Consider the following 8,255-nt stretch of genomic DNA (forward strand, 5'->3'; position numbering starts at 1 on the left):
TTCCAAAAAAGTCAAAACAGTCGCTACAGACACAACACTACAGTGTCTGTAAAATGTAGAAGCACAAGTAGCTGACAGCTCACTCAACTTAGTTATTGTAGTAAGAGTAGTAAACTAACAGCTCACTAAAGCAGGAGATCTTCTATGTAATTGTATCTCAGAGGTGTAATGACGTTTTGACATATAGCTATTTATAATCAGCTATTTGTGGCTGTCGCTACTAAACAGACAAGATCACTGAAAATATGCTGCTAACAGGATGCTGAGATATAAACTTTATATATTTATCTATAATCTAATTTATTTACTGTCTGAAAAACAGACATACAGCAGTTTGTATGTTGTAACATTTTCAGTTGTAAAACATACAACATCATAGCTTAAATCAAAAAACTGTAGTGCCATTGAAAAGCACAAATCATGTATCATTACACATTGTGGAGCGCCTGTGTTCCATAGGAGGAGTTCCCCGTGTTAGTCGGCAATATGGTTGCAAAATTCCAGGAATTTTCAAAGTTGGAAACTTTCCATGGGAATTTATGGAAATGTACTAAATTTGAAGCAACCCAAATGCACTAAAAAAGCAGTTTTTTCAACTAAGTTTTATAATATTTATCAAAATTTTATTTCAAATCAGATTTTTGTTAGTGAAAAAAACACATCATGTAATTATACTTACATTGTGGAGCGTCTGTGTTCATCTTATTCTCTGAGAAGTGTCCGTCATTCGTTCCACAATCAACTTTTTCACCGTTTGAGTTTCACCATCTACTGTATCTAGAAGTACTAGATCTGAGGCACGATTCTCAATATTTTAATTAGATTCGTTAGCCAATAGATGTCGCTAACAGGTAACTAAGCCTAGTTATCATCATAAGAGTAGTTAGCTGACAATATAAATGTAACATTTCACACAGTAACCCCTATTCTTCAAATCTTTGTTTGATAAAGAGGAACCTTCTTTACAAAAGGTTCAACATGCTTCACATTATAATATTAATATCAACACTAACTGTGCACAATGTCACAGTTACGGTGCATGTTAAAATGCAATAAAGGCTGTTCCCTCCCTCCCGCTCTCTTTCTCTCTCCCGCCCTCCCTCCCTCTCTTTCTCCGCTCTCTCTCTCCCTGTCTCCCCCTCTCTCTCTCCCTTTCCCTCCCTCTCTCCTCTCTCTCTCCTTCCCTCTCTCTCTATCTCTCTCCCTCCCTCCCATACATAATTAACACTCTTATTTTTACATAAAATAAAGAAAACACACGCTTTATATGACACCACACGTGGATAGACACGCCAGTAAATATATTAGCCCATTAGCCACGTATCGGCAGACAACACAGGCCTGTTACTATAAATAGCATTAGCCGTATCGGCAGGTAACACCTGTTACTATAAATAGCCATAGCCCAACTCCATGAAACTCACCGAAACAATGCAGGAAGCGGTTATCCTCCGGTACACAGGTTGTCTTCCTCTCTTCAGATAATACGTCAAAGGCATTTTACACTTTAGTTTCACTCACGTTCGTAGTTTAACTTGTTTTATAAATCAATTGTCTCTCTTTGTGTATTAATTTCATCTCAGGCCGTGTCGAACTTTTCTCTCTCATGGAGGCGGGACTTAACTTTACCATCCAATGAGAAGTCTGCATTCCTCCTGATAACCAATCAAACGACTCAATGCGAGACCAACATTGATTGACAAGCTATTTTAGCGAATAGGAATGCAGGAAATAAAATAAATAATAAAATAATCATATAGGCTAATAATGATGTATTATAATGATCTTATCATGAACGCGGCTATGGGCATTTCTTTCTTTCTTTCTTTCTTTCTTTATGTTAACCCATTTTTGTCACTGGGTTACACTTACAACGAAACAAACAAACAAACAAAGAACTAAGGTGCGGGGTAGTGGCAAGGCATCTTCCTGTAAAGGTCTATGACAGGGCAGAACACTGAGTTACACTTCATAGTCCAAAGTGAGTTTACTAGAGCAAATAAACAATTAAAGACAAATAAATAAATACATGTTGAGCCCATCTTGTCTCCCTATGTCTGTCTTTCTATCTATCTATCTATCTATCTATCTATCTATCTATCTATCTATCTATCTATCTATCTATCTATCTATCTATCTATCTATCTATCTATCTATCTATCTATCTATCTATCTATCTATCTATCTATCTATCTACAGTCATATGAAAAAGTTTGGGAACCCCTCTCAGCCGGCAACATTGCACTGATTTGTTGAACCATGTACAGATACACAATCTGCAGCCAGATGTTCTTGCTGCAGATTCACAGTAGGGAGGGAGTGACATAAACATTAGAGTTTTATTAAAAATGTGTGTCCCCCCCACTTCTGAAATCAAAATTTCGTCCTTGGTTACAGGCATTAAAATCAACAAAACCACAAGGGTACCCATATTTTTGCACAGCCAGTTTTTCACATTTTATTTTATTTCATACAACCAAATACTGCTTTTCAAAAAATCTTTGTTTAGAAAACATCCCAGTAGTTAGCTGTTCTTGGTAAATTAAAGACATACCACTTTTATCTTTTTTTTGTGAAAGCAGAGTCAATTATAATGCCGGCTGAGAGGGGTTCCCAAACTTTTTCATATGACTGTATCTATCCATCCATCCATCCATCCATCCATCCATCCATCCATCCATCCATCCATCCATCCATCCATCCATCCATCCATCCATCCATCCATCCATCCATCCATCCATCTATCTATCTATCTATCTATCTATCTATCTATCTATCTATCTATCTATCTATCTATCTATCTATCTATCTATCTATCTATCTATCTATCTATCTATCTATCTATCTATCTATCTATCTATCTATCTATCTGTCTGTCTGTCTGCAGTGTGTGTGTGTCTGTCTGTCTGCAGTGTTGTGTGGTTGAGTCTCAGTTCATTGTTGATGCAGCAGCGCCACCTTCTGTCCAAACCAACAAACTACAAGCTGAAGTCAGAGCTGCTGAGAGGAGGAAGAGGAGGACGCTCACACTCAACATGCTTTAGTTTAAAGGTGGAGTCAGTGATTCTGGAGAACGCTTGTTGTCTAAATCACTTTTTATCTAAATCAGTGAATATCCTCTCATGATCCACTACCTGTCTGTACTGTGTGTGGGCAGTGTGAATACACAGCATAGCCTCTGTAAACGAGAGGCACCTATTTGCAGACCCATGGGGAAGCGGAGCTCCACCGGAAACAAGAAATGTCTTCTTCGTTTTGTTTTACTGCCGGCGATCACCCAGCGGTGAATAATAACAAGACACAGTTTCCACCGGTTATGGTGCTAGTAGACAGTAAAATAAGTCAGTTTGTTAAGGGTCCCAAGTGGCCAGGACGGTGGTAGAAAGTAGATGTTGAGGTAGAAGATGAATGAAGCAACGAAGCTTTGTGTACATCTTCCGAAATCCGTCTCTTTAATTCACAATTATCACAAGTAGGTCAATCACATACAAATATCAACTCTTATAAATAAAACACAAAAAGTGCCACCACATTAAAATAAACAGATCATTTTAAAAATGGGGTGAAAGACATTAACGTTTGACACATAAGGTGACAGTTTCCATTGTAGATCCTGATTGATTTATTACCAGATCCCTTGTCCTCTAGTGATCACAGTTTTAATTATTATATCATTTCTATATTCATATTAGGCTATTGCACGATCGATGCTCGTCTGTGACTTTGTGATCACGCAAGTGAACAGTAACGATCGCGTGCAGCCGCAGAATTACATTTCAACCAGACATAAATAGATGTTCAGTGGCACAGACGTTAAAAATCTCCTGATAATAAATAAATAAATAATGAGATACATACAATACAATAGGTGTATTAATCTGAATGTAGAGCATGTTCACGATGTGTAAGGTGGCCGCATATGAACGGCACGAGGGCTGAGAACAAGGCTACTGATCAGATAAATGATCGATCAAACGTAAAATCATCAGGAAATGATAAAAACATCCCGATGGAGATTTCTATGGAGTGATTTTGTTTTAAACTGTACAGGGTCACATTGTGACAGTGACACTCTTTCTTCAGTCGGAGCTGCAGCGTAAAGTGAAAACATTAGCCTTGTTTGAGATGTCGCCGTCTGGCTCAGACCTGCGCAATTATGACGCTCGTCTTGCTGAGCGCACAGCATTTATGCAGCATTTTTGTTGTGTGCTCAGCAAGACGCGCGTCATAGTTGCGCAGGTCTGAGCAAGACGGCTCCAAGTCGAACGAGGCTAATCTCAGAGTAGGTTACAATTCTGACCAATGAAATGAGTTCAGGGCGTGGCCCCATCGTGTTTCCGGTGGAGGTCCGTTTCTCCATGGGCCTGCAAAGAGGTACTCTTGCTGTAAACGGCATGTTGCTAGCTACATTGGGCCCCTTTTGTTTAATAAATCCCTTTGTGTACATACCAGTTTACAGAGCCTAGGCTGTGTATTGTCACCAGTTTTTTTTCATTGCACACCCAGTATGGACAGGTAGCGGATCATGAGGAGATATTCACTGAATATGAACGTGTTTATTAAAAAAATCCCAAAAAACGGGGGCGCTCCGGTGGTGTAGTGGATAGAGCGCGTACCATATTGGCTCCGGCCTTCGTTGCAGTGGTCGCGGGTTCGAATCCGACCCGTGGACCTTAACTGCATGTCATCACCTCTCTCTCTCTCTCTCTCTGTCTCCCCATTTCAGCTCTGTACTGTCAATAAAGCTTGAAAATGCCAAACAGTTATCTTAAAAAAAAATCCCCAAAACATTTCTACTGTTATGTAAAATAGATCCTTGAATTACTATTGGTTAAAATCTTGCTCGTTTGCTTTTCCACTGGAATGCCTGAGAAGTGAATGTTTAATAATGTATGACGTTAAAATTGCAAATACAACACATGGCTTAAGATAAATGCCAAAATAAATCTTTCCCCAATTCCACTCCGTCAAATAAATGTTTAACCGCCGAAGACAAAATGTAAATAGTAAGCTTTATTTATAGAGCGCCCTTCACAGACCAGGGTCACAGAGCGCTTCACAATGGGAAGCAACAACAGATTAAAAATATACATACATTTAAAAGGCCAATTACAATACAGTGATAAAACATAGCAGCCCCAAGAACAAATTAGGCAAAAGACTCTATTGAACGCAGAGAGATGGGAAGATCGTTCCAGAGCTTGGGAGCAACAGCCTGGAAGGATCGGTCACCTCTGGTCCGCAAACGAGTACGTGGAACCATCAGCAGTCTCTGCTCCACAGACCTCAGAGCCCGAGCAGGGGTGTAAGGCTGAATCAGATCACTGACAGAGGATGGAGCCTGGTCATGCAAAGCCCTAACAGTTAGAACCAGAATTTTAAAGTTGGTCCTAAAGGGCACTGGCAGCCAATGCAGAGCTTTTAGAATAGGGGATATGTGGCTCCTCCTATTAGAGCAGGACAGAATTCTCGCTAAATCCACCTAAATCTAAACTGGTACGAGTCAATCTATCATATCAAAGTTGGGCGTCTCAATAAGCTTTGGCAAACATCTGATGTAAAATAAATCTTCATAAATATTTTTAAACTTATTTTAAAGAAACTGCTCTCTTACTGTCTCCAGACCGCCAGACAGCCAGATAACTGTTGTGATCAAACTAGAATGACAATGTCTTTAATGTGGATTGATAAATATTCCTATAACTCTTTCCAGATGCTTTACTATCAGGAAACTAACTCCTCAATGAAGGATGGAAATACGATGAAAAATAATGGAAGACATTTTTTTTTTTTTTTTTTTTGGTCTGTAGCAGTGACAGTTTCCCTCCAGTAGATGGCAGCTGCATCGAAAAGATTTAGAAGATTTTAGCTTCAGTGCCCCCGACTCCTGGAACAACTTACAGCAACAAATTAAACTAAATATCTTCATATCCTTTAACCAATTTAAACAAACTATCTTAAATCTGCCAAACTCTACCTGTAACTGTTTTAATTAGGCTATATTGTGCTTTCACCCATTTCATTTTAATTGCTGCCACTCTTCACCACTGTGTAAATGTTTCAATAGTTTTTTCTCTTCACCTGTTGTTGTGTATTTGATGTTTTTGCATTGAATATTGTGTATGTATTGTTGTTTTTCCTTTGAATTTGTTTGAACTCGACGTCATTGTAAATGAGGGTCATCACCCCTCAATTGGTCTCTGGAGGATAAATAAAAGTTAAATGAACAATTAAAAATGAAATATAGAACATCACTGAACATTTAGTTTTTTCTGCAATTTGATTTAAAAATATTTCCATATATTCTAGATTCATTCCACTTGAAGTGAAATTAATCTAGAATGAACCTACTTTTCAGATGGTTGACATTTCTGCATTATAAATCCTTTTTTTAACTGGTTTTGTGTAATATTCTAATATTTTGAGATACTGGTACTATGTACTTTTTGAACGGACTTTTCCATGATATTCTAATTATTTTAGATTCACCTGTATATCATATTAATAGAATGTGTGTGTGTGTGTGTGTGTGTGTGTGTGTGTGTGTGTTTGTGTGTGTGCGCGCATGCGTGCATTTGTGTGTGTGTGTGTGTGTGTGTGTGTGTGTAATCGGGAGAGAGACTATGTTTATTTAATGAGTTTTAACTTTAACTTCTGTGTGTTTAATGGAAGACCCGATGCTTACTGCTGACACGGCAACTTAGCATAATTAAAGAGACACGCACACACACACACACACACACACACACACACGCACACACACACACACACACACACACACACACACAGACACACACACACACACTGACACACACACACACACACACACACAAACACACACACACATGCACGGAAACACACACATAAACACACACACATAATTAAACAGACGTGTGTGTAACAATTGTAAAGTAAACATACAAGAACAAACCAATCAGGGAGCAGCGTTCAAAAGCATTTAAATCTTCTGTCTGTCATGTAAACAGGATCAGACCAGAACACACACACACACACACACACACACACACACACACACACACACACACACACACACACTCACACACACACACACACACACACACACACACACACACACACACATATACACATGCACATAGCCACATTAAAGGTGTAGTCAGTGATTCTGGAGAACGCCTGTTGTTAAAATCACTTTTTCGTCAAAATCAGTGAATATCTCCTCATGATCCGCTACCTGTCTGTACTGTGTGTGAGCTGAAAAAAACATCCAGTGTTAATACACAGCCTAGGCTCTGTAAACTGGTATGTAAGCAAAAGGACCCACCATAGCTAGCAACATACCAGTTTACAGAGCCTAGGCTGTGTATTAACACTGATTTTGATAACAAGGGGGTTGTTGAATATTGGTGATAACATACGCACATTTCTCAATAAAAATATATAGAAGAGAACAGTTATCAAGTATGATTCTCATGTTGGATTTAAGGCCTTTGCACAGCTGATGCATTTATTCTTTTGTGAAATTAAATTGCGCTCAATTAATAATACAAAATAAATTATCAAACGAGTGAATACAAGCTTCCATATCAGCGACGTAAATACATTGTCTCTGTGGTGGATTTGAATTTGAATAGAGTTGCTGAGCAGAGTGTCATGATCCTGCTTGGGCCTTAGTCCCTTGTGTTGTTTCTTCCCCTTTAGCCTTGTCTGTGCTCTGGTGTAATTGCAGGGTTGTAGTCAGGTGTGCTGGAGTCAGTTACCAGCATTCACAGCTGCCATCAATCAACTGCTCTTCATATACCCGGCCCTACCTTCCAGACACGGCCAGATTGTAAACTCTGTTACCCAGTCAGTAACTCTCCAGCCACCTAGACCTTTTGTAGTTCCGCCTGCATTTAGCTTGTTGCTAAATTCTGTTCTTTTTTGCCACAGTCTCCCAGCCTGACTCCAGCCACCAGCTCCAGCCCTCGTCAGCCAGCTCTCCCTCCCTGGACCCCTCCGTCAGCCAGCTCTCCCTCCCTGGACCCCTCTGCCTGCCTGCTCTTGCCTGCCTCTGCTCGTCTCCCTGGATTCTCCCCTTGGCACTTCCCCCTGGACCCCCATGCCTGTCAGCCCCTCCAGAGCCCGGCCCTAAACCCCAGATTCCTTCTAAATAAACCGTCTTAAACTGGTGCTGTCTCTGCGCCTGTGTGCTCCCTGTCCAGCCGTTACACAGATATATAAACGCAGTTCTGTAACTGAGGAACTGTCGTTATCAGGGTTAAACTGTCTGGAGA

This window comes from Ammodytes marinus (assembly GCF_949987685.1).
Source record: "Ammodytes marinus genome assembly, chromosome: 2".
NCBI lineage: Eukaryota > Metazoa > Chordata > Actinopteri > Uranoscopiformes > Ammodytidae > Ammodytes > Ammodytes marinus.